Consider the following 25,933-nt stretch of genomic DNA (forward strand, 5'->3'; position numbering starts at 1 on the left):
AGGTTGAGTAATTACAGAGGTAGGGGGTCCAAGACAATAACCCTGGTTCCCTACATTCATTTCAGTCAGAGGCTCAGATTTTTCCTCCTGAATATGTATTTGAATTTCATAAAAGATTTTGTCTTACCAAGAGTTTGGTAGCCAGAAAAAGTTTGAAAAACCACTTGTAAAACTCACTGAGGAAGGAGATGAGTGAACAAGCTGAGACTACTTCATTATCCGTAGGCGTTTCAGCAGCTGTGTCAGTTATGAATATGAAGCTCTTACATGGCGAGGGCTCCTACGCAGAAGAGGACCTTGCCTCTAAAGGCTTTAAGGGCTAGAATAAGAATGTAGGTCTAACCTTTTAGAAAAATGGTGCACAGGGAACTAGATTCCAGGTCCATGTGAGTAAGAATGATCTAAAATCAGAAAATGCATCCTGGAAGTAGAATGAGTAGAGAGAAGGAGGGAGACAAAGAGAAGGAGGGAGTGAAAAGGTGAGAACTTGTTACCTCTCCCAGCTTCAGTTCTGTCATCTGGAAATTGGGAAATTAATATCTGTTCATCTGAGGTATTTTGAAGACTAAATGATACAGTATATATGTCTTCTGTGCCTGTATGTACGGAAAGAAATCCCATAACTGTGAATGCCCTTGGTAGGAAACTTAAAGTACCAGTCCTCCTCCTATTAAAGCAAAGAGGCAAAGAAGGACACCTAAAAGAAATTTCAACAAAATTTAAAAGACTTTTTAAAGTTTGATATAGACAACATATAAATAAGTAGAAGAATGGTTTACATGAATTCATAGAGTCTCTCATACTGAGCTGTTACTAGTGTCATACTCTTAATTCTGGTGACCTTTGTGGGATAGATAATCTAGCTTCTTGGTGACTGATTTGGCCTCAGATAGAATTCTTATATATCTTTTTCCCATATTGGAATATAAATACTTTACAATATTGTGTTAGTTTCTGCTGTACAACAAAGTGAATAAGCTGTGTGTATACACATACCCACTCCATCTTGGACCTCCCTCCCACTGCCCCCCGCACCCCCCCCAATCCCACTCATCTATGCTAGCAAGAATTTTTTCCCTACAGATTCTGAAAGCATAGTCACTAGATGTATTCTGGTTTTGTTACACTGAGAACGAATGAAGGATGATGAAATCTAGAATAAGACAAATTCATTGTCCCAGATGAATAATAACAAATAATTACCCTTGTTCAGTCTACAGTTAATTCATCCTGAAAATAGCATGGCTGCAATATCCAACATCTCTTTCCAGACCTGCTTCCCAGGTGGTGCTAGTGGTAAAGATCCCACCTCCCAGTGTAGGAGACATAAGAGATGCAGGTTTGATCCCTGGGTTGGGAAGATCCTCTGGAGGAGGGCATGGCAACCCATTCCAGAATTCTTGCCTGGAAGATCCCACAGACTGAGGAGCCTGGTGGGCTACAGCCCATCAAGTCACAAAGAGCCAGACTGAAGCGACTTAGCATGCTTGCAATATCCAGCATCTCTTTCCAGACCTCAAATTCCAGGAGAGCTAAGGTAAAGTATTCTGTCCCTTGTGTGCAAATGATAAGTATGAATTGTTTGAGTATAGTATGTGCTAGGGGTTGCAAAGATGGACATGACTGAGCAACTATACTGAACTGAACTGAGGAAAAAAATATACAGGAACAATCTAAAGTTTTATATATATGTATGTATGTATTATATATATGAATGTGTATACACACACACACACACACACACACACACACATACATACATATATATATAGTTTCCTTGGTAGCTCAGCTGGTAAAGAATCCTCCTGCAATGCAGGAGATCCCGGTTGAATTCTTGTGTCAGGAAGATCCCCTGGAGAAGGGATAGGCTACCCACTCCAGTGTTCAGAGGCTTCCCCAGTGGCTCAGATGGTAAAGAATCTGCCTGCAATGCAACCCAGGGAGACCTGGGTTCTGTCCCTGGGTTGGGAAGATCCCCTGGAAGAAGGGCATGGCAACCCACTCCAGTATTCTTGCCTGGAGAACCCCCATGGACAAAGGAGCCTAGCAGGCTGCAGTCCATGGCGTCACAAAGAGTCAGACACGACTGAGCAACTAAGCACAGCACAGCACAGCATATGGCTTCCCAAGTGGCGCTAGTGGTAAAGAACCCACCTGTCATTGCAGGAGACATAAGAGACGTGGATTTGATCCCTGGGTTGGGAAGATCCCCTGGAGGGAGGGCATGGAAATCTATTCTAGTATTCTTGCCTAGAGAATTCCATGGACAGAAGAGCCTAGTGGGCTATGGTCCATAGGGTCCCAAAGAGTCAGACATGACTGAAGTGACTTAGCACACACACGCACACGTATATCCTACAGTCATATATGTGTATACTGCTGCTACTGCTAATTCACTTCAGTTGTGTCCGACTCTGTGTGACCCCATAGACAGCAGCCCACCAGGATCCCCCGTCCCTGGGATTCTCCAGGAAAGAACACTGGAGTGGGTTGCCATTTCCTTCTCCAATGCAGGAAAGTGAAAAGTGAAAGCGAAGTTGCTCAGTCGTGTCTGACTCCTAGCGACCCCATGGACTGCAGCCTACCAGGCTCCTCTGCCCATGGGATTTTCCAGGCAAGAGTACTGGAGTGGGGTGCCATTGCCTTCTCCACATATATGTGTATATATATGTATATATTATAGAAGATACAAGAAAAGTAGAACATAAAATAGAATTTATGTAGCATCATATTTTGGTCTTTCCTCCTCATGATATCCCACCTGTGGCTTCCAGCTTATACTGTTATACACTTTAGATCATTGAGACATTTGCTGATAATGAGTATGAACAAATGTAGTAAATATATCAGCCTTGATCCCTACTCTGGAAAGGCTCCCAGTTCAGTGGGGGTCAATAAAGACAAAGCAGTATACCATAGAGGGTATGCTTGCATAAGCACAGGGTGTTCTGGGCACCTTTAATATCTTTCCCAAAGGGCTCTGGAGCTGGAGTAGGTTTCCTAAAGGGTGTCACCTCTAAGCTGGTCCCTCAACAGGTACAGGAATTAGAGTGATTTATGACAAACCCACAGCTAACATCATACTCAGTGGTGAAAAAGCTGAAAGCCTTTTCTTTAAATTCAAGAACAAGACAAGGATGCCCACTCTCACCATTTCTACTTAATATAGTATTTGAAGTCCTAATAATAGCAGTCAGACAAGAAAAAAAGATACAAAGGTATTCAAATTGGAGGAAAGAAGTAAAGCTGTCACTATTTGCAAGTGACATACTTCATATAAAAAATCCTCTAGCCCAAAACTATTAAGAGTCATAAATGAATTGCAAAGTTGCAGGATATAAGATTAATATATAAAAATCTATTGCTTTTCTGTACACTAAAAATGAACTATCGGAAAGAGAAATTAAACAGTTACTTTTAAAATCACATTAAAAAGAATAAGGTACTTAGGAATAAACTTAATCAAGGAGATGAAGGACCTGTACCCTATAAACTATAAAACATTGATAAAGAAAGTTGAAGATGATGCAAAGAAATGGGAAGATATCTGTGCTCTTGGACTGGAAGAATTAATAGTGTCAAAATGGTCATAATACCCCCCCAAAATCTGGAGATTTTATGTTCTCTCTATCAAAATACCTATGACATTTTTCATAGGGATAGAACAAAGAATCCTAAAATTCAGATGGAACCACAAACGATCCTAAATTATCAAAGCAGTTTTGATGAAAAAGAATTCACCCTCTTAGACTTCAGACTATTCTACAGAGCTAAAGTAATCAAAACAGCATGTTATTGGCACAAAAACAGATACAGAGATTAACTGGAGAGAATAGAGAACCCAGAAATAAACCCACAAACTTATGGCCAATTAATCTAAAGCAAATAATGCAAGAATGGAGAAAAGATAGTATCTTCAAAAAGTGGTGCTGGGAAAACTGAACAGCTATATGTAAAACAATGAATTTAGAACGTTACCTTGTACCATACTCAGAAATAAATAAAAATGGATTAAAGACCTAAATGTAATACCAGAAACCATAAAAGTCCTAGAAGAGAACATAGGCAGAACAGTCTTTGACATAAACCGCAGCAGTATTTTTTGACTCAGTCCCCCAGGGTGAAAGAACTAAAGTAAAAATAAACAAATCAGACCTAATTAGACTTTAGGACTTTTGCATGAGAAAAGAAAACCATTGACAAAAATGAAAAAAATCTATAGAATGAAAGAAAATACTTTAAAATGATGTGACTTACAAGGGATTAGTATCTAAAATATATTAACAGCTCATGCAACCTAATACCAAAAAACCAAAGAGCCCAAACAAAAACTGGGCATAAGTCTTGACATTTTTTCAAAGAAGACATACAGATGGCCAATAGACACACGAGAAGATTACCAGTTATTAGAGAAATTAAAATCAGAACCACAATGAGTTTGCCCCTCATACCTGTTAAAATGGCTGTCATCAAGAAGTCTACAAATAATAAATGTTAATGAAGATACAGACAAAAGGGAACCCTCTACACCATTAGTTGGAGCATAAATTAGTGCAGCTGTTGTGGAAATCAGTATGGAGTTTCCACACAAAACTAGAAATAGAATTACCACATGATCCAGCAATTCTACTCCTGGGTATATATCAGGGAAAAAAAAACCCACTTATTTGAAAATATACATGTACCCCAATGTTCATAATATCACTGTTTACAGTAGTCAAGATATGGAAGCAACCCAAATGTCTATCAACAGATGAGTGGACAAAGAAGATGTGGTATATCTATATATATACAATGGAAGTATTACCCAGCCTTAAAAACGATGAATTTTTGCCATCTGCAGCAACGTGGATGGACTTGGAGAATATTATGCTTGGTGAAGTAAATCAGGGAAAGACAGATATTATATGATATTACTTTTTGTGGAATCTAAAAATATAATACAAATAAATTTGTATGGCAAAGCAGAAACAGACTAATAGATACAGAAAACAAACTGGTTGTTACCAGTGGAGAGAGGAACGTGTTGGGGATGGGGCACTTTATGAGATTAAGAGATACAAAACACTCCATATAAAATAGATAAGTAAAAGGATGTATAGTACAGAGAACTATTGTCATTATAATAACCTTTAATGGGGTAAAACTTGTAAGAAATAGTCGAACAGTATGCTATACACCTTAAACATAATACTGTAAATATACTTCATTAAAAAAAAAAAAGAATAGTAATTAATTAGCTTGGAGAAACTAGAAGAGTGGGGTAGTTGGAACTGGAAAGGGAGAGATTTTGGGGGATGTCTGAAGATGTGAGTTAGAAAAAGTGAGGGCTGAACTAAAGCTGTTGAATAATGTTGGAGGGTATCAGGATTGAGGCAAGCAGTGATGCTTGGTGAGCATGGTGGGCTGACTGGATTAGTAATGTTTAACATTTTGGATTTGAGTGGGTAGTTACTGCATTGTTCGAAGCAGGGAAGAGTCATGATCCAACTGGATTTTAGAAGGACTACTTGGGCTGCAGCTGGAAGGACCAGTTAGAATCTGGGTCAGTGTTTTTGTGGGTCAGTATTGGGCCTGGCTATAAAATTATATACAAGCAACTCCTACAGCTCAACTCCAGAAAAATAAATGACCCAATCAAAAAATGGGCCAAAGATCTAAATAGACATTTCTCCAAAGAAGACATACAGATGGCTAACAAACACATGAAAAGATGCTCAACATCACTCATTATCAGAGAAATGCAAATCAAAACCACTATGAGATACCATTTCACACCAGTCAGAATGGCTGCGATCCAAAAGTCTACAAATAATAAATGCTGGAGAGGGTGTGGAGAAAAGGGAACCCTCTTATACTGTTGGTGGGAATGCAAACTAGTACAGCCACTATGGAGAACAGTGTGGAGATTCCTTAAAAAACTGGAAATAGAACTGCCTTATGATCCAGCAATCCCACTGCTGGGCATATACACTGAGGAAACCAGAATTGAAAGAGACACGTGTACCCCAATGTTCATTGCAGCACTGTTTATAATAGCCAGGACATGGAAGCAACCTAGATGTCCATCAGCAGATGAATGGATAAGAAAGCAGTGGTACATATACACAATGGAGTATTACTCAGCCATTAAAAAGAATACATTTGAATCAGTTCTAATGAGGTGGATGAAACTTGAGCCTATTATACAGAGTGAAGTAAGCCAGAAGGAAAAACACCAATACAGTATACTAACGCATATATATGGAATTTAGAAAGATGGTAACAATAACCCTGTATACGAGACAGCAAAAGAGACACTGATGTATAGAACAGGCTTATGGACTCTGTGGGAGAGGGAGAGGGTGGGAAGATTTGGGAGAATGGCATTGAAACGTGAAATGTCATGTATGAAACGAGATGCCAGTCCAGGTTCAATGCACGATGCTGGATGCTTGGGGCTGGTGCACTGGGACGACCTGGAGGGATGGTATGGGGAGGGAGGAGGGAGGAGGGTTCAGGAAAAAAAAGAGTAGAAAAAGAAAAAAAAAAATAAATAAATAAAAGTAAAAAAAAATAAATAAAAATAAAATTAGATGTAAGAATCCATTTGTCATTCATGTTTTTCATCCTTTGATTCCTTGTCTTCAGTATCTACTAAAGAGTTATATTAAAAGTGTTTTGAAAATTATAAAGCTATGCACAAATAGCAGCTATTAATAACAGAGTAGGCTGGAATGGGTCAAGCTGGACTTATTACTTTTAAAGTTAGGTTCTTTCCTAGTACTTTCACCATTGTGAGATTTTTCCATCAGTTTATTTTTCATTTATTAATATAGGCTTCTGTTATTCTCTATTGTATTCAAGATACTTAAATTGCTCATGGGACTCCACTTTGAAGACAAATTTATTTTGACATAGTAAATTTGCTGTTGTATATATCTCATGACCCCTGTATCTACTTCTGTCTGTATACCTCAGGAAAATTCTCACACAGTTTACATAAGAGATATGGGTAATACTGGGTTATTCATGGTAATGCTCTGTGACAATGAATGATGAGTGGAAACTACCTAATATGCCATTATAGTGAAACTGATAAGTTGTGATTTATATACATAATAAAATTCTGAAGAAGTCTTGAATGAAATCTTCATATGTATATATGTATGTATCTACATGTATGTACACATATAGATAGCTATATAGACAAATTTTTTAAAACATTGAAATTCAGGCCAAAAAAGCCTCAAAGAATATACTGTGATATCATGAATATAAATCTTAAAACTCATAAATCAATATACTTTATTCCTTATGCATGTGAACATGTATATATGTGGTAAAAGTGCATACACATGTGTTGAGGCCCTTTAATGGACCGGAACCTGGTGGTCTGGAGTTGATGATAAGAAAGTAAAGGAGAGAAAGAAAGAGGCTGATATTCCTTGGTTTAGGCAGAAAACCAATAAAGCCCTTTGACACAGGGCTTGCGTCGCTCACGAAGGCACCTGGTGCCCTCTTTAGGGGGTGAAGGCACAGTGCACCTTCACCAGAGGGTCTGAGAAGCCTGGGCAGGAGAATGAGCACGACAGCTCTCTATGCTCCAAAGAATTAGCCTGAGAGAGAGAGAGAGAGAAAGCAAGACACGGGGACCCAAGCTCTGATGGAGCAAAGGTGTTTTAATCAACATGGTGTGGGTATATATACTGTCTTACAAGGTAGTTATTCTCAGTAAAGATAAAGATTAAAATTCCAGACATACAAAAGATAGGTGATCCTTATTAAAGGGAGAGAGAGTTGTAAACAATCACTTTTACCGTATGGTTCATAAGAAGGAAGAGGGTACTTATCACAGTATTGAAAAATTAACGAAGGAAATGCCTGGATTCCTCAGCCCCAGGAGAGGCTTGCCTCTGCTCTTAATTCCTGAATCTTCAGGAATTAATAAGGAACAGAGGATTCCTGACAGATCCAAAACAGCACACAGGAAGCCTCCTGTTAAATGCTTCCTGACACACATGCATGAAGGTAATTCAGACCAACTTCTTCATCAGTCTGTTTAAAAATGTCCTAGTAGTCTTCAGTATATTTATAAATAGCAAGATAAGTTCTACCAGAAGATCAATATGACTATAGATCAATAGAGCTGTAAATTAAGCCTTTTTCAGTATAAATAAGCTGTGTTCCATATACTGCTATGACTGTTGCTAGTTTCCATTTACTTAGTGCTTACCATATGTTTTCCCATTTGTGTGCTTGGACCGGCCCTTAGGGAGTTAGCTAATGTTACCTTGGGGTATGTGAGAGCAGTGTTTGTCATTGACGACAACGTCTGTTTGGAATATGTGGTCATATTTTCTCTCTGTGTTCTAAAACAACACTACTTAGGAAATGCTTAATAAAAAAGAGAGGAGTGCAAATTGTGTTGCTTTACTGATGAAATGTATTGTTCCATTTACAATAATGTCTCCTTTTATTCTGAACTCATTCTGTCACTCATGACAGAGACTTAAGTCCCACTGAAAACAAAATAAGGATTTATTGGTTGGCTCATGAAACTTGGATGATGTTGTATTAGGATGGCTAGACCCAGACACTTTGACTTTTTTTGGTAAGATCTGTCTCGATGTTTGGCATCCCTCCCAGGCACTCCCTGACTTGTATGCTCCCAGCTCTACCATCCAAGCAGCCAGAGGCCATCCTTCCTGCAGGAAAGTCTTGGGGAGATTTCACATTGATTTGCCTTGGGTCACAAGCCCTTTCCTGAAACAGTTACTGTGGTTCAGAGATTAGCTGTGGTATTTGGTCAGGCAAAGTTAGGGATACCAACCAGTGCAAATGAGAGGGGAATATTTCATTAAGGGAAAGTGGGGTCATGTTATCAGGGGCCAGGACAAGGGGGCAGGCAAAAACTGTAGCTTCTTTGGAACACCATCACTTCTCTTAGGGTCATCTTTCTCCTCCACATGCCTAAGGAGAGAATGCTATGAATAGTCCATGCATGTCTTAAGAGTTCCTGAGTTTTGCTTAAGCATAATTGACACCTAGAAATGCATGGCCTTTCCTCAGGTAAGTCTCTGCTTTCCCACACTAAGACTCATCAGTGGCATTTAGCTAAATGAGAATTAGGGAAGCTTCTCTAAGAGATGTGTCAGATATTGCCTTGTTCAGTGATGGGCTTACAGATAAAACCTGTGGTTTTGCTACTTTGGGAACATTAGTGCTTGGAGCTAGTTCATTAGCTGCTTTAATTTGCACAGATACTGATGGAAGGTGGGAGGGCCCATCTCCATCAGAATCCGCCAGATTGTGATCTGGATCCAAGTGTGAGTGGGCTCTGCTAGTCAAACACCAGTGATGACTTGTGTCGGCTTATGCAGATTTGCACTGCTAGGTTACTCTGTGCCCAGCACTTGGCAATGTCTAGATAACATTTAAATCAGGCACTAAGTGTAATTAAGTACTACCCTCAGCATAGCTCTCCTTTTAGGACATTTTTATTCACCATGATTTAGAACATGACAATTGGGTGAGATTAAAGCAGCAAATTGTGCCTATAAAACAAACCCCTGAAAATAGCAAGGGACTATAAAATTTTATAAAGGGAATACTGCACATGCCTCCATCCGATAAAACTTTTGTGAGCTGGGAGATTAACTGTGAAATAAAAGTAAGCCAATACAGTATGTGCCACATTCAGACTGTAAATCGGATATTATTGTTTAGTATAACTTTTATGTTCCCTCCCCACATGACTTCTTAGCGTCTTGAGAATACCCCAATGTAGCATACAATTAATTAGCCTTGCAGGAAATAGACTCAGGAGACCCTGGGCCACTCTGTGAGTGTAAGGAATCTGGTGACAGTGTTGTAATCAGAGAGTATTTGGTCTTTGGGGGAGTTCTTTGGTTCTTGAAGTTGATACTTTGGTTTCCTTATTTACTTGGTTCGTGTTTATGTCTTGTCTTTTGTAAAGAATGGGGCCAATTTCCAAGGCTCTTGAAAGCTATTCACTTTTTGCTTAGAGTTCCGGGGTTTTATAGCTACATGGCATTTTAACACTCATCTGCTCCAATACCTCGTTTTAAAAATACAGAAGCTGAGATTGTAAGCATTAAGTGGCCTGCTTAGGTTCACATAGTAAGTTAGGGACATACTGGGTTCTCCTTCAGAGATAATCATACCCTATTCTGTCCTTTGCCTACAGATTTTAAGGTTATTTTTTTTTCCTGTTAAAACTGAAATAATGCATAGGTGTTCATTTTTTAAGTGATTAACAAAATGCTGCCTTTCAGAACACAGAGAAAACTCAAAAAATATTTTGAAGTAGATTTTGAAAAAGTCACCTATATTTACACCAGTCAAAGATAACTTTATTGTTAACGTGTTGTATACACTTCCAGCCTTTTATCTACCTATATGAAGAAAGAAGGGGCTTCACTGGTGGCTTAAACAGTAAAGAATCTGCCTGCAATGCAGGAGACCTGGGTTTGATCCGTGGATTGGGAAGATCCTTGGAGAAGGGCATGGCAACCCACTCCAGTATTCTTGCCTGGAAAATTCCATGAACAGAGGAGTCTGGAGGGCTACATTCCTTGGGATTGCAAAGAGTCTGACATGACTGAGTGACTAACACACACACATGAAAGAAGCATAGATATAACTATTTTCTCTGAAAAATAAAGACTAAAGACTTCTTCCCTGCTTTTTGAAATTTCTCTTTACACAAATTTGCTTTTATGCAAGACCTACATTATTAGCTGTTTTTTTGAACTAAGGTTCAAAGAGGGTTTTTGCCTTTACACACACACACACACACACACACAGACACACACACAGACACACACGCATACACACAAGGCAAAAAGTGAAAATAGCATTCAGTATTTGTTGCAGTGAGCCATTACAGAGGTATCAGGCACCTTGAGCAGGCACCTTGGCTTCCATAGGAGCCACTCAGCATCTCAGCACCAAGCCATCATAGCTTTGAACTGTGTCTCTATTTACTTTGTGCGTCTGTTAGAAAGATGTATCTAAAGTGATTTCTAATTTGCTTTATGCCATTTCCACTTATGAAAGTTATCATAGAAATTGTCTACTTTCACGTAACAGATAAATCTGCATTTTGTTTTACTCATATAATACACTTATCGGGAAGATTTCTTCACATGATGAAATACTTTCTTAACAGCACAATTTTTAATGATTTTATGTTCTGTCAAAATAACATAGCTCTTAAAAAACTTATTTCAGCCATTAAAAAGAATACATTTGAATCAGTTCTAATGAGGTGGATGAAACTGGAGCCTATTATACAGAGTGAAGTAAGCCAGAAAGAAAAACACCAATATAGTATACTAACGCATATATATGGAATTTAGAAAGATGGTAACAATAACCCTGTGTACGAGACAGCAAAAGAGACACTGATGTATAGAATAGTCTTATGGACTCTGTTGGAGAGGGAGAGGGTGGGAAAATTTGGGAGAATGGCATTGAAACATGTAAAATATCATGTATGAAACGAGTTGCCAGTCCAGGTTCAATGCATGATACTGGATGCTTGGGGCTGGTGCACTGGGATGACCCAGAGGGATGGTATGGGGAGGGAGGTGGGAGGAGGGTTCAGGATGGGGAACACATGTATACCTGTGGCGGATTCATTTTGATATTTGGCAAAACTAATAAAATATTGTAAAGTTTAAAAAAAAATTATTTCACTGTTGTTTTATTACTAGTCCCTTTTTAACTCTGTAGGTCTGACTACTAAAGATTTTGAAAAGTAAAAAATACCTGGAGAGACATAATGACAGAATATTGATGAAACATAAATCTTTTTAATGTCTTATATCCAGGGCAGTATTATGTGACCAATTAAATGAAGTTTTATATGATATCCAAGTTTTCATACCAGATTAGGTTGGGTAATATTATTTATATATCAGGATAGATTTACAAATTAAGTTGATTTATAAAAAATTTCATTGGAGTACAGTCAATATACAATCTGCATCAGTTTCCTTTGTACAGCAAAGTGAATCAGTTATGCATAAACATATATCCACTCTTTTCAACGTTCTTTTTTATATGGGCCATTCAGTTCCGTTCAGTTGCTCAGTTGTGTCTAACTGTTTGTGACCCCATGGACAGCAGCATGCCAGGCCTCCCTGTCCATGACCAACTCCTGGAGTTTACTCAAACTCATGTCCATCGAGTCAGTGATGCCATCCAACCATCTCATCCTCTGTCGTCCCCTTCTCCTCCTGCCTTTAATCTTTCCCACCATCAGGGTCTTTTCAAATGAGTCAGTTCTTCGCATCAGGTGGCCAAAGTACTGGAGTTTCAGCTTCAACATCAGTCCTTCCAATGAATATTCAGGACTGATCTCCTTTAGGATGGACTGGTTGGATCTCCTGGCAGTCCAAGGGACTCTCAAGAGTCTTGTCCAACACCACAGTTCAAAAGCATCAATTCTTTGGATGGTATGGGGAGGGAGGAGGGAGGAGGGTTCAGGATGGGGAACACATGTATACCTGTGGCGGATTCATTTCGATATTTGGCAAAACCAATACAATATTGTAAAGTTTAAAAAAAAAAAAAGCATCAATTCTTTGGCGCTCAGCTTTTTTATAATCCAACTTTCACATCCATACATGACTACTGGAAAAAACATAGCCTTGACTAGACAGACCTTTGTTGGCAAAGTGATGTCTCTGCTTTTTAATATGCTGTCTTGGTTTTCTTTCAAGGAGCAAGCGTCTTTTAATTTCATTGCTGCAATCACCATCTGTAGTGATTTTGGAGCCAAAAAAATAAAGTTGTCACTGTTTCCACTGTTTCCCCATCTATTTGCCATGAATTGATGGGACCAATGCCATGATCTTAGTTTTCTGAAATTTGAGCTTTAAGCCAACTTTTTCCACTCTCCTCTTTCACTTTCATCAAGAGGCTCTTTAGTTCTTTGCTTTCTGCCATAAGGGTGGTGTCATCTGCATATCTGAGGTTATTGATATTTCTCCTGGCAATCTTGATTCCAGCTTGTGCTTCATCCAGCGTTTCTCATGATGTACTCGGCATATAAGTTAAATAAGCAGGGTGACAATATACAGCCTCGACATACTCCTTTCCCTGTTTGGAACCAGTCTGTTGTTCCATGTCCAGTTCTAACTGTTGCTTCCTGACCTGCATACAGGTTAAGTAGAGTTCCCTGTGTGATACAGGAGGTCCTTAGTTTTCCTGTGTGTGCGTGTGCTCAGTTGTGTCCAACTCTTTGTGACCCCATGGACTGTAGCCTGCCAGGCTCCTCTTTCCTGAGATTTCTCAGGCAAGAATACTGGAGTGGGTTGCCATTCCTTCTCCAGAGGATCTTTCCAACCCAGGGATTGAAGGTGCATCTCCCATGTCTCCTGAATTGCAGGTCAATTCTTTACCTGCTGAGCCATCAGAAGCCCTTTTTGGTTTTCTGTTATAGTAACCTTTACTCCTTGGAAGGAAAGTTATGACCAAGCTAGATAGCATATTGAAAAGCAGAGACATTACTTTGCCAACAAAGGTTCGTCTAGTCAAGGCTATGGTTTTTCCTGTGGTCATGTATGGATGTGAGAGTTGGACTGTGAAGAAGGCTGAGCGCCGAAGAATTGATGCTTTTGAACTGTGGTGTTGGAGAAGACTCTTGAGAGTCCCTTGGACTGCAAGGAGATCCAACCAGTCCATTCTGAAGGAGATCAGTCCTGGGATTTCTTTGGAAGGAATGATGCTAAAGCTGAAACTCCAGTACTTTGGCCATCTCAGGCAAAGAGTTGACTCATTGGAAAAGACTGTGATGCTGGGAGGGATTGGGGGTGGGAGGAGAAGGGGACGACAGAGGATGAGATGGCTGGATGGCGTCACCAACTCGATGGACGTGAGTTTGAGTGGACTCTGGGAGTTGGTGATGGACAGGGAGGCCTGGCGTGCTGCTATTCATGGGGTCGCAAAGAGTTGGACACGATTGAATGACTGATCCAAACTGAACTGAACCTATACATGCCAGTCCCAGTCTCCCAATTTATCCTTCTCCCCCTGACCCCCTGATTGCCATAAGTTTGTTTTCTACAGAAATTAAGTAATATTTTTTATAATTTAAATTTGCTCTCCTACCAAAATAGGCTAGCTTATAGTTACCAGGCTGCATAACTTTAAAATATTATGTCAATCACTTGGTCTTCTGCTACATCCATCCATTCATTTCGTCATAAATTCTTCAATTCACCTCCTTGCCTTCTAAGCATATGCTAAGCACCATGGTGCGGTAGGTAATAAGAAAGATGAATATGGCATTGTCTTTGCCTTCAGGGGCCTTATACTTCAGTTTAAGAGGCAGGTTGGTGAACAGTTCACCCATTTAAAGACAGAATATCTTGTGGAATAATGGGAAGGCATGGATCATCAGCCTGAATATGGAGGGGGATTTTAATGGCCAGAGGACAGTCCAGGTAAACAGAACAGCAAAGACACATAAGAGTACAAATACCCAGAGTGTTTAAGAAATGCTAGTGTGCTTGGTGAAAGGTGGAGGGTGGAAGGAGAAAAAGGAATGAGATATCAGACTACAAAGGAAGACATGATTTTCTGTTTGCCATATTTAAATTTGTTGTTGTTGTTTAGTGCGAAGTCATGACCATAGATACAAGGAGATGAACATCTTTTTTATCTGATTCTGCTGGTGTTAGTCCTTCAGGTGGGCAACTAGGGATTATCAAGATGTACAATGAACTGGAGACCAAGGAGTTTTAAGTTCTGATCTCTTCATCAGAAGAGATTGCTTAGTGTTGTATACTAATGTCTCTTGGTCCTTCTTTTTTTTAAAATACAGGCTCTGTTTCTTGAGAGTGAAATAGAAATGGCAGAATAAAGCAAAAAACATATCCGCAATATTTAGATATTGACTCTGAAAAGAGTATTAGCAACTGTTTGTTGGTGTTTGCATTGAACTCATTCTTGCAATTTTAAGCTTTCCTTTCTCACATTCAGACAGCATAAAATTTAGAGTAATACTTTATTTAGTTGGATTAATGGAGACTTTCTGAAATTATTATTGAAAGAAAAATGCAGCTTTATTACTTTCATATACATAATTTGAATTAGGCTAATAAAGAATTGCCTAATAGATGCCCTGATGAACCTACTTTAATGAATACATGAAAATAATTTGTAATTAGAATAATAATTTTATGCAAGTGAAAGCTGACGAGATTTTCAAGTGTCTGAAGATAGTTTGTTTTCTGAAATGGGATAAAAATGCCTCTTAGAGTGATTGTTGCATTTGCTTAGAGCTTTTTCATTTTTCAAAGTATAATACTTTACATTTAAACACTTCCTTATTTGTTCCTTACAACAACCTCATCATTAGCAGAAGTTAAATGATTTGCCATAGGTCACAAAATTAGTAATTGACGATACCAGGCTGAGAACCCAAGACTCTTAATTATTGGTCTACTAATCTATATCCCAGTGGATACAATTAATTTCTTTAGTATTTCCTCTTTTTCTTGTTAGCTAGGGTATAGATGACCATGTGTTTTAGACTTTGCTTAGATTCAGGGAGCATTAAAGATCAAGGAATCTTGATTACTCTCCTGAAAATAAGGTTGTGATATGTTACCTCATGATTGCCTCAATAAATTGAAACAAATCCATAAAATACAAAAGCTGAAAACAAAGGTTTAATCTTTTGGTCTTTGGGTTAAGGTAAATTTTTCCAGTTAGAAATATCACTTTAGGTCTTCAATTATTAGCAAAATGGGAATTCTTTATTTAAATAAAACAGACCACGTGGCTTAAAAAGTTGGAAAGTCACCTGAAATGTCATCCATCAAGTATATACCCCAGACAAAAATAGGTGGCTTTATATAATTTCTCTCTGTTGGCTACTTTAATGAATAAATCTGTAAAATTTAAACTTTCAGAACTTAGCAGTAATTTTTAATTTTTTATTTATATACTAGCATGGAGATTGACCAAATCTATTATTTTAAAGTTAAGTAATAAGATGTAAGAACAGGCACTTACCATTGATATGCTTTTTAAGAATGTTATAAATATAATAATGCATCTTTATCAGAGTGATTTTATATGCTTTAGTAAAAATATTGTTGTTTTTTCTAAATATATACACCTGAAAAAAAGACTTCATACCCTTTACATGAGCAATATGGAACATCCCTGTATCATTTTCTCATTATTTTATAGAATTGGTGTAAAAGCCCTCTTCCTTCAGGTCTCTGCATCAAGGTTTATTGCTGGAAATAACAGGTACACTTTCTTGTTTCTCTGTCTTTTATATAAAAGCTTGTGACAGTCATACTCAGCGCAGCATTGTACTTTGGCTGCAATATAATAATTTTACAGTGTTGAAAGTAGCATTGTAAATTCCTTTGCACTGCACAAAGCTCTTCTCAGTTATTTAATATGAGATTTTTTCCATCTGTCTTTCATGACAACTTTTGAAGATACTGATGTAATTTATTACTTTTTACAATGAACTAAAGTATAACGAGTTCTGAATAGGATGGAGTGATTTGTAGAACAGTGCTCCTGCTGAGAACAACTAGAGAATATGGATAACCATTTAAATAGTTCTGCTTAAATGCTTCAGAGAGTTTTTGAAGTAATGAAAACTAGAAAATAGAAAGCCATGGAAACCTGAGCCGATGATTCATCTATACATTTTCCTTGGGGAAATCTGCTACAGAAGAGCATGGTTAGGAAGCAAAGAATGGGGCTCAGCTCAGGCAGAGGGCTGCTCTTAAGGAAAGAAGTAATATGCAGAACTTTTCGTGAACTCATGGAGTGAAGTGAAGATAAACGTTGACCCAAGTTGAGGAATCTCAGTACACAATCTTTTTTTCCCCTCAACACATTTGCTGAATTCTGAAAGTGAATGAAGTGGGAGGCAAAAAAAAAAAAAAAAAGAAAAGAAAGCAGAGTTGAAGAAACAAAGACTAGTGTTGAAGAGCAGCTGAGAAAATAAACCTGGCAATCAGACTAGATGTCCAATTGGAAACTATATGAGACTACACTCTAGGGGAGTAGACATCCAGAGGTTGACGGAGCCTTACCTTAAAAAACTACAGTTCAGCCTCAAAGCAAAATTAAGGTGATCAACTCTGACTTTCTGTCCAGCAAAAAAAAAGAAAAAGGCAAATTGTTTCTAGGGGATACTAACATAATCTGAAACCCCTATGTCTGACAGTCAATTAAATATTACTAACAAAAGAAATCAAGAGAAAAAAATCTCAATAGAATATATTCATAGGTGGTTCAGGACTTCCCTAGTGGCTCAGATGGTAAAGAGTCTGCCTGCAATACGAGACCTGGGTTTGATCCCTGAGTTATGAAGATCCCCTGGAGATGGGAATGACAACCCACTCCAGTATTCTTGCCTGGAAAATCCCGGACGGAGGAGCCTGGTGGGCTACAGTTCATGGGGTCACAAAGAGTCCGACATGACTAACGCACGCACGATAGGTGATCTGGAAACTGTCATGAAGAGACAAAAGATTGTTTCAGTGACTTTTACTAATGTATTTAAGAAAAACTGGATGGCAATGAATAAAACTAGAATAATTTCAACACATACATACAATCTAAAAAGATAACCATGTGGGAATCAAACAATAAAATATCTAAGTTAGTTTTTCAGTAAATGTGTTTGATAGCAGAAGACAGGAACTATAAACTGGTAGATAGTTCAAAAGTACCTGTCCAGCTGAAGCACAGAGAGGAAATAAAAGACTATAAAAAAGTGAAGGATAAGAACTATAGAATGTAATGTAACTGTCTAGCTTTCTTATAACTAAAGTATCAGAAGAAAACCAGAGTTTGTGGCAGAATCAGTTTTCAAAAATATTGACTATGAATGTTCCAAATATGATAAAATATCAACTCACAAATTCCAGAAGCTCTGTGAATTACAAGTAGAATAACTAGAAAGAAGGTTAAAAACTTACACATACCATAGTAAAACTGATGAGAAACAAAGATAAGAAAAACCTTAAAAATAGCAAAAAGTAGGACAAAAATCAAACAGAAAAATAAGACATTATTTTCAAAGTAGTAATGGTAATACTAACAGCTGACTTGCTAATAAGAACAATAGAAGCCAGAGAATAATAGAATTACAGCTTAATAAGTGATGAAGGGAAATAACTTCCCATCAGGAAGTTATTTCACCCAGTGAAAATGAAAGTAAAATATTCATCTCATTACGAATAAATAATTTTGTCTTTATTTGTAGGTAAATGGCAACCCACTCCAGTGTTCTTGCCTGGAGAATCCCAGGGACGGCGGAGCCTGGTGGGCTGCCGTCTATGGGGTCACACAGAGTCTGACACGACTGAAGCGACTTAGCAGCAGCAGTAGGTGACCCAATGATCTATGTAAAAATAAAGACATTTTAGATATTTCAGACAAAAAAAAAAAAAAAAAAACTGAAAGAATGTATCCGGGGCATACCTGAACTAAAATATAAAGTAAAAAGGGATCCTCAAGAAGGAAGCAGAGATGCAAGAAGAAATAAAGAAAAATGGTAGGAGAAACATGTGGCTAAATGTGGTTAATACTGACTGTACAAAACAATGATAATGTCTTTACTTAATGTATATAGATTTGAAATAAATAATGCAATAGTGATAGTAATGTGAACACATTGGAGGACTATAAATCATACAAAGTGTTCTATATTCTAGCATTTTTAGAAAGTAGTAAAAGTGATAAAAGTATTTGTATTTAACTATTAGTTAAGGGTACATATTTTAGAATAATGACTAAAGAACTTGTAATTTATTACTAAGAATTTATTGGAGGAAAAATAAAATAATGTAAATTATTTTATTAATCTGAAGGAGAGAAGATATATATACAGGTGAATCCAATAGAACACAAGGTATCAGATCAGATCAGATCAGTCGCTCAGTCGTGTCCGACTCTTTGTGACCCTATGAATCGCAGCACGCCAGGCCTCCCTGTCCATCACCAACTCCCGGAGTTCACTCAGACTCACGTCCATCGAGTCAGTGATGCCATCCAGCCATCTCATCCTCTGTCGTCCCCTTCTCCTCCTGCCCCCAATCCCTCCCAGCATCAGAGTCTTTTCCAATGAGTCAACTCTTCGCATGAGGTGGCCAAAGTACTGGAGTTTCAGCTTCAGCATCATTCCTTCCAAAGAAATCCCAGGGCTGATCTCCTTCAGAGTGGACTGGTTGGATCTCCTTGCAGTCCAAGGGACTCTCAAGAGTCTTCTCCAACACCACAGTTCAAAAGCATCAATTCTTCAGCGCTCAGCCTTCTTCACAGTCCAACTCTCACATCCATACATGACCACAGGAAAAACCATAGCCTTGACTAGACAGACCTTTTTATTGGAAGAAATGGTGAATCTTATTTATGATTATTGATATATGTATTTATACCATTTTTCAATAATCATAAATAAGATTCACCATTTCTTCCAATAAAAAGATAATTAAAAAACTAAAATTGTCAGCTTATATTAAAAATAATCCCAAGTGTGTGCTCTTTATGAGACTCCCACTTTAAATATTTGCACAGAAATATTAATAGGATGAAAAAAGCAAGAAGCAAGCAGTAAGCAAAAGAAAGCTTCCAGAGTTTTCTGATAACCAGGGAAGTAGATTCTAAAGCAAGTGACTCAAATAAAGAAGAAGAATATATATTTAAAAGAAGATTTTTACAGTCCTGAATTTGATTGTACCTGTTACCATTCTTTTAAAATCTTTAAAGCAATAAACTACAAAACCAAAAACATAAATTCAAAATCAAAATCGTGGCAAGCAACTTGAACATACCTTTTCCTTAACTGATAGAACAGGCATCCCCAAGTCAATAAGGTTATTGAAAATCTGAACAACATATTTTACAAATACCACCAAGTTAAAAGACTACTACATCCAACTGTAACTGAACTTATCCTTTTCAAGTGCATATGAATCATTACCAACCTGGTCATATATTATGGTTTATAGAACAGATCTCATCAAATGTCAAAAGACTTAAATCATTCAGATTGTATTATCTGATTATGAAGAATTAAAGTAGAAATAAAAGCCCCAAAGATAAATAGTAAAATACAAATTGCTTGGAAATTAGACAGTATACTGTAAATAACCTGTGTGTCAAAGAAGACATCTTACTGGTAATTAAAAATATTTGGTATGAATTTTAATGATGATCTGACTTAACAAAACTTATATAAGAATCTGGTTAAAGCAGTATACACAGGATCATTTACAGACTTAAATTCACGCATAAGAAAGGAATAACAGCCTAAAGCCAACTATCTAAGCTTTCAACTCAAGAAACTAGAAATAGAATAATAAACCCTAAAAAGTAAGCAAAAGAAAATACTGAAGATAAGATCTGGAATTGCTAAAGGGAAAACAAAGCTAGTTCTTTACAAAGATTAATAAAATTCATAGGAAGACTGATAAAGGAAAAAATTGCCAATATCAACAATCAAAAAGAAAAAAATACATATGCTAAACATATTAAAAATATAATAAAAGTATATAACATTAATTTGATTAAAAAAAGTATATAACATTAATTTTAAAATCAAAATAAAATTTACAAATATACTGAAAGACAGAACCAACAAAAACTAAGATGAAATAGGAAATTGGAATCTGTTATTAAATTTTTTCTGCATTTAAAATTCCAGACTTATAAGACTTCACCAATGATTACTATTAAATGTTTAAGATAGAAATAATTACTATTTATAACCTTTTATAGATAGAAGGAAAACAGCAATACTCTTATTTGATGATTCTTTAACACAGAGATTATAAGAACTTTAATAATGTTAGGAACCTAGAATAATGAAAACTATTTCATTATACATATTTTAAAAGTGAAAGTGAAGTCGCTCAGTCATGTCTGACTCTTTGTGACTCTGTGAATTGTAGCCCACCAGGGTTCTCCATCCATGGGGTTTTCCAGGCAGGAATACTGGAGTGGGTTGCCATTTTCTTCTCCAGGGCATCTTCCCCACCCAGGGATCAAATCCATGTCTCCCGCATTGCAGACAGACGCTTTAGCCTCTGAGCCACCAGGGAAGCCCAATCATATTTTGAACACACGGCCATACTACTCAAGACTGATTAGTAATTGTCTGTCACCTTAAGGGTCCATAGAATTGTTATTGGCTTTCAGTAAATTTTTACTGAAGTGGACAGAAGTATAGAGAGTGGTACTTCAATTGAATTTGAGTATTTATAGATCCTTTGATGGTAAATGTGTCACAGTAGAAATTGTGCCAGTTTGGGGATTCAGAAGACCGAGGTTCTAATTTGACACCAACTAGGGCTTCTGTGGTGGCTCAGATAGTGAAGAATCTGCCTACAATGTAGGAGACCAGGGTTTGATCCCTAGATTGGGCAGATCCCCTGGAGAAAGGAATGGCTACCCACTCCAGTATTCTTGCCTGGAGAATCCCATTGACAGAGGAGTCTGGTGGGCTACAGTCCATGGCATTGCAAAGAGTTGGACACTGCTGAGTGACTAATACTTCACTTTTTTTTCACCTCTTATCTTAGGCAAATATTACTACATAATATCTCAGAGTTTTTGTTTCCCATTTGTCCATTGAGAGGTTTGTGTAGAAAATCTTTAAGACCCTTGATAAATCTGATGAAACTGGAGTTGTCTTTCTATTCCACCTTATTGAGATAAGCAAATGGCAGGAGGATGTAGAGAAATTATTCCAGGTACTGAACTGCCTGGAATGACAATTACTAACACAAGAAAAGTCAAAAAGCTATCCTACAAATGAGATTACTGATTTCCTCCATATAGTGATGCTCACAGATTGGCCTTGGTAAACAGTGTCAGTTTACAAGCCTGTTTATTTACATTAGCTGTTCCCAAGCTAGTGGAAAAACAGGCAAGCACCCAACATGCTCTGTATGTCATGATCTCAAGGCACTTTTGTTTGCTTAAACTCATCTCTATATTTGAAGTTATTTTTCTCTGCCTGTATACCTCGCAAACTTTCACCCAGTTTATTGCTTTTCTCTTGTCCTAAGAATGTCAAAATTATCAAATCTTTTCATTTTTATTATGCCAGTGTCTCTAGTAACTCACTGACAGACATCTGTTATAACTGATTTATTAATATTCACCAATTCTACTGATTGAAGATATTTTATTTTTAACAAAATGGCACAAAGTATTTCCAAACATGTCATTACCATGTGGTTACACATTTTCCTTTGTGAGACCTCTAGCCAAAAAGATTTGATAGAACATTTAACTTAATGCGCTCTTTAACTTCAGTGTAATAGATTTACCTTCTAACCAATACCATCCATCATACTATTTATAAGGTAGAAATTGCATGAATTTTTTTAATATCTTCATGTCTATCATCTTTCACAGACAAAGGCTAAGATTACTGACTAAAACAGCACTGATAGGGACTTCCCTGATGGTCCAGTGGCTAAGCTTCCACACTCCATGCTCTTTGAATGGTAGTAATTGTATGGTGTGTATCGTAGCTGTTTTACCAGGTTATACTAGATCTCTTCTAGGATGTGTGCATGTGAGCTAAGTCACTTCAGTCGTGTCTGACTCTTTGCAACCCGATGGACCATAGCCCACTAGGTCCTCTGTCCATGGGATGCTCCAGGCAAGAGTACTGGAGTGGGTAGCCATTTCTTTCTCCAGGGGATCTTCCAGACCCAGGCTTCAAAGCCACATCTCTTATGTCTCCTGCACTGGCAGGCAGGTTCTTTACCACTAGTGCCAAATTGCCCTCCTTAAACAAATTTCTTTTCTGGCACATGTCATATTGGTGCTTTTTTTTTTTTTTTAATATTTATATATTTTGGCTGTGCCAAGTCTGAGTTGCAGCATGTGGGATTTTGATCCCTGAGCAGGGATTGAACCCAGGCCCTCTGCACTGGGAGTGTGGAGTCTTAGCCACCGGACCACCAGGGAAGTCCCTCGTGATCGTAGCCTTCTGGAAGTGATAGACATGAGCATGTCAAAAACAGCTGTGTTTCTGAAATGGATGCTTTCAAAGCAAAGTGTGTAAAGTAAAGGAAATGAGAATATTTTGGCCCTGTTCCTTATCTTTGTTCTGAAATTCTTGCTTGGGAATTTCTAGGAGAAAATAGACTGTTTCACCATGGTTTATAAACCATTGCTGTAACACACCTGTGATAAATATGTTCATTCCAGACACCTATTAAGTGATTTTAAAAGAAATTCTAGCGGAGATATTCATGCATGTTTTAAAAAATGAGTTTATGTTTTCCAGTTGAGTTCCTTAGTGATTCAGATATTCTTGTTTTACCTGCTAAAATTAAGGTACTTCTTATATTCATTTGCTGGACAAGTCATCATTGCAGTTCATACGTCATTATGGTCTGAGGGACAGAATCCTCTCTCTTTGTCCAAATATGTCCTGTGTGTGTGCTTAGTTGGGTCTGCCTCTTTGTGACTCCGTGGACTCTAGCCCACCAGGCTCCTCTGTCCATGGGACTTCCCAGACAAGAATACTGGAGTGGGTTGCCATTTTCTCTCTCCAGGGGATCTTCCCAACCCAGGGATCAAACCCACATCTGCTGTGTCTCCTGCATTACAGGCAGATTCTTTACTACTGAGCCATCAGGGAAGCCCAGATAACTGTATGTGTACCCCTTTTTATAGATCAAATAAACGGAACATGATCCACATTTCTGTCTGATACGGATTTTTCTACTAAATGGCTTAAGATTGAGATCTAAATAATTATCTTGTTAAGATAGACATTATATTTTATTTATTTTATCCCAATAATAATCATGTATCCTTTTTCTATTTAGGTTGGTGCAAAAATAATTGTGGTTTTGCATTGTTGAACTTTGCTATTTAATATTGGAATACATTCTTAAATAATGGTTATGTCATACATCATTTTAATGCACATTTATCATTTTATGTTTTTTTTTGATAATTACTGATTACTTGCTGTGTATTTTATATTTATTTCAGACTATGGAAATGATGTTAGACAAAAAGTAAATTCGTGCCATTTTCTTATTGGAGTTCAAAATGGGTCCTAAAGCAGCAGAGACTCACGGCATTAGCAATGCATTTGGCCCAGGAACTGCTAATGAACGAACAGTGCAGTGGTAGGTCAAGAAATTTTACAAAGGAGACAAGAGCCTTGAAGATGAGGAGTGCAGTAGCTGGCCATCGGAAGTTGATGACAACCATTTGAGAGGAACATCAAAGCTAATCCTCTTACAGCTACATAAGAAGCTGCCAAAGAACTCAGTGTTGACCATTCTATGGTTGTTCAGCATTTGAAGCAAATTGGAAAGGTGAAAAACCTTGATAAGTGGGTGTCTCATGAGCTGACCGCAAGTAAAAACCATTGTCATTTTGAATTGTTGTCTTTTCTTGTTCTGTGCAACAACATACCATTTCTCAATTGAATTGTGACCTGTGACGAAAAGTGGGTTTTATACAACTGGCAATGACCAGCTCAGTCACTGGACCAAGAAGAAGGTCCAAAGCACTTACCAAATCTAAGGTTGCGCCAATAATAAAAGGTCCTGATCACTGTTTGGTGGTCTACTGCTGCCCATCTGATTCACTACAGCTTTCTGAATCCTGATGAAACGATTATATCTGAGAAGTCTGATCAGCAAATTGATGAAATGCACTGAAAACTGGAACGCCTGCAGCCAGTTATTGGACAACAGAAAGGGCCCAGTTCTTCTCCAGGGCAATGCTCGACCACACGTGACACAACCATCTCTTCAAAAGCTGAATGAATTGTGTGAAGTTTTGCCTCATTCACCATATTAACCTGACTTCTACCATTTCTGCAAGCACTTTGACAATGTTTTGTGGGGGAAATACTTCCATAACCCACAGGAGGCAGAAAATGCTTTCCAGGAGTTCATTGAATTCTGAAACATAGATTTTTATGCTACAGGAATAAACACACTTATTTCTGGTTGGCAAAAATGTGTTGATTGTAATAGTTCCAATTTTGATGAATAAAGATGTGTTTGTGCCTAGTTATAGTAAATTAAAATTCACAGTCTGGCCTAATATTTTGATCAAATATATGAGACTGTTGTTCTATGGTAGCACATACACATAACAATCCCAACCAAAATACTTTTTTTTCTCACTATAGCCATACAATTTCTTTCTATTTCCCTTTTACTTCCCACAAAGGGCAATAACTTTAAGCTAATTTTATTTCCCCATCTCCTTCTGCCTTATATATCCACAACATAACACTTTCCAAATACCTTTATTTTTTCCTTACTTTTTTTATATGTAGTGTCGGGGCAGGGGGTGTAGTATACTTTAAGAAAGTGAATCTCCTTTATATGTGCCAGTTGAGTTTTATAAGTGCTTATTAGCATTGTTATTACACATTCCCTGAGAGCCTTTGTGTCAAGTTTTCTTGTTCAACGCTGTATCCTCTTTAGTTTATCTTTTCTTATTTTTTAAAAAAATATCAACTTGGGCTCATTCGTTATTTGCAGTATTTTTTCAAGTATTTTTTAGATTAGGCGTGTGTGGGGTTTGTTTTCTCAGTTACTGCAAGTCCTAATTTTCTCTTTAATCCTGATTGGTTTTCTTGGTTGGTAGAAGATTCTTAAGTTGCAGACTTTATGTGAACATAGTCTGTAAACACTTTGGCTTCCAATATTGCAGGTGAGAAGTCTGATACCTGTCTGATTTTGATTTTCTTTGTAGGTAAAAAATTCAAGGGCTCTTTCCATTTTTCATTGCAGATCTTTACTCAGTTCACTGACGTTTGTTTTATTTCCTAGATTAGTTTCTAGGCCATAACTCCTATTACTTCATCTGTTCTTTTTTTTTTCCTTTTGTATTATATTGTGTCTGTCATCTAAGCCTCTTAGTGTTTTCCTCTTGCTTT

General features: G+C 37.6%; 1 protein-coding gene across 1 annotated transcript in view; it reads left to right on the top strand.

The window, feature by feature from the left end:
- Positions 1-25,072, top strand: part of LOC147369751 (uncharacterized) — an 84,281-nt gene extending 59,209 nt beyond the window's left edge. Inside the window, exons 3-4 of the mRNA XM_086413829.1 lie at positions 16,213-16,275; positions 24,019-25,072. The gene's annotated coding sequence lies outside the window, so the exon portion shown is untranslated. The remainder of the gene's footprint in view (positions 1-16,212; positions 16,276-24,018) is intronic.
- Positions 25,073-25,933: the final 861 nt, after the last annotated feature.

This window comes from Bos grunniens, chromosome 7 (assembly GCF_055505025.1).
Source record: "Bos grunniens cultivar Pamir isolate PY7600 chromosome 7, Bosgru_T2T1.0, whole genome shotgun sequence".
Classification (NCBI taxonomy): Eukaryota; Metazoa; Chordata; class Mammalia; order Artiodactyla; family Bovidae; genus Bos; species Bos grunniens.